The 2,485-nt window shown below is 55.1% G+C and overlaps 1 long non-coding RNA gene across 1 annotated transcript; it reads right to left on the reverse strand.

Moving 5' to 3' along the window:
• Positions 1-874: 874 nt before the first annotated feature.
• Positions 875-1,894, reverse strand: LOC119358928. The gene is made up of 3 exons (XR_005172334.1): positions 1,760-1,894; positions 1,464-1,638; positions 875-1,393 (listed from the first exon to the last, which is right to left on the reverse strand). It is a non-coding gene; the product is annotated as an uncharacterized LOC119358928 (long non-coding RNA).
• Positions 1,895-2,485: the final 591 nt, after the last annotated feature.

The following is a 2,485-nucleotide window of genomic DNA, read 5'->3' on the forward strand; positions in this document are numbered from 1 at the left end:
GAGCTCCTCGATGGAGAGCTCACTCAGGTCAAGCAAGGTCTCGATGGAGACCGCTACCTGAGCGAAGCGAGGTGGCAAAACGCGGAGAAATTTCCACACGACTCTCGCATCGTCCATGGTGTCACCAAGCGCTCGGAGTTGTGACGCAACGCTGGAGATCCGCATGGCGAAGTCGTCGACGAGCTCGCCCTCCTTGAAGGCGATGTTCTCGAAGTCCGCCCGCAGCTTTTGCGCGTTCGCCTCGCGCACGGGCACGCGGCCGAGGCGCTGGGTACGGATGGCTTCCCACGCCTCCTTGGCGCTTGCCTTCGCCGCGAGCATGTCGTGCATCTCCGACGGCGTGGCGCGCATGAGGGCCGCCACGGCTTTCCTGTCCTCCTTTCTCTCGACCAGGTCGTCCTCCATGGGAGCCTAGAGGCTCGCCGCATGGAGGTTGCACTCCATGATCAACGCCCACTCGTTGTAGTTCGAGCGTGTGAGCATCGGGAAGGTGATGGGTACGCTACCGCCGACTGCGGTCTCGCGCACGATCTCCCTAACCACGACCTCACCGCGATGGCTGCGCCTGGACCGGCTGCGCCCTCGCCGCTCCTCCGGAGCCGGCGACTGGAAGCCTTTCTGTGATGGCCGCGATTGGGAACCACCCAAGATGGTGCGCTGCTGCACTCCTTTTGCCCCGGCCATGGCTACTACAACCTGAGGCTCTGATGCCAATTGTTAGCCCAGAACTACTCGCTAGCACTCGAATATACTGATAGATGACCGGTAGAAGAGCAAAGTGATGGTACGCTCAGACTCTCTAGGCTAATACGCACACGCAGACTAGTGCGATGGAGCTACACTTGAGAAAAGATACTATTTGAATTGATCGGAGTGGAATGATCTTATATCGATGGAGTAGTGCTCCTTTTATAGGGGATTACAAACCGACTATAGAACGCATGTGCTGACGTCCAATGCCTAAATGACATCATGACTTAGGTTGTAAAGCTTAGCTACTACTGCTCAGGAAATTACTACTGCCGACATGCAGCTACTACTACCTTCTATCACTTCATAGCTAAGTAATAACTACTACTACCGTTGCATGCAAGCTGTGCCGCTATATGCATGCTGAAAACCATTCGAAGACCAGGTTGACCCAACATCGAGAAGTAGCCGCAGACTCACGACGTTTTCCATGGCAACCATCAGCCCTAGAGCTCCGCCGCCGCCGGAGATGGCTCCCCGTGATCCCGCCGCTGGCTCGACGGAGTAGCTTCTCTGCTGGCTCCTGCTTCTCATCTTCCCCTCGCCGTACCAGGGATGCGAGGGGCGTTCAACTGCGAGCTCGCCGGACATGGGTGGCATGAGATGGAGCAGCCGAGGCGACTAAGCCAGCACCGGCGGCGGGCTGCCAAATAATATGAAAGGGGATCAATTTCTGTTGGAAAGTAATTACATTAATGGTAAGGATGAATTACCAGATACACTCGCCGCTTGAAGATTCACGAATACACATGTCATACGATAGACAGGGTCGTTCGCTCCGAAGCATGCGACCATTTTCTTCCGCCATGCCACATGCTGCTGCTCACCAACCCGTCTCCACCGTCCGTACGGATCAAAGCGGCGATCCTCCTTGTACTACGGTACTACCTGCAAACCAGCAGGCAGCGGCCGCTCCTGAGATTCCGACTGGGACTGGTGCGCGCCGTCGGTCGGCGGGCTGCGCATGTCGCACGCACCACACAGCTTTTGGAAAGGAAAGAAGTCGTACCGCTCCCTCCAATGGGAAATCGCTAGCAAGTGCACGGACGCAGGAACGAACGAACCAGCCGGCGCGATCTTTCTTTTTGTTCCAACGACGTGAACAGAGCAGCGTGATTAGTGGGAGGCTGTTTGCTCCTCCGTCCTGATCCTGCGTCCAATCCGGCAGGTTTACCTGTCCATTTCATCCACCCGTCCCCCGGTTTAATCGCGGGAATGGCGTGGGCTCGCTGTCGCTCTCGCCGGGATCTCACTGCTGGCCGCTGGCTAGACACCGAGCTTGAAATGCTGCTTGCTTTGCGAGCAGGACACGCCAAGCACTGAAGCCAACATCAACTGATTACACATAGATTACTTTTGTTTTTGCCGACGAAAAGGATAGATTAATTACTGTTATTATCATTGGCTGCCGTCATCAGTGCAGTCTGATCAGCAGTTTAGTTTGCTCGGAGGAAGATCTACAAGAGATCGCCGTGCCGTCGGCTCGTCGCCGGGTGCCTTTTAGTCCCGGATTTGTGATTTCTCTCCTCTGTTTTATCCCCCTTCTGCAGTGGAGATTCTGCTTCCATCGGAATTGACCCTTCCTTCACCGCGAGGGAATGGAATTACGAATATATTTTCATGGATGATGACAGACCGAAAATGGCGGACCGTTGAACCATCTTTAGTTAGTGCTCGAGCGATCGACCGATCGATCTCCTCGAGATCTATTCCTTGTTTTTTGTTCAGACAACCG

Source organism: Triticum dicoccoides, chromosome 2A (genome assembly GCF_002162155.2).
Source record: "Triticum dicoccoides isolate Atlit2015 ecotype Zavitan chromosome 2A, WEW_v2.0, whole genome shotgun sequence".
NCBI lineage: Eukaryota > Viridiplantae > Streptophyta > Magnoliopsida > Poales > Poaceae > Triticum > Triticum dicoccoides.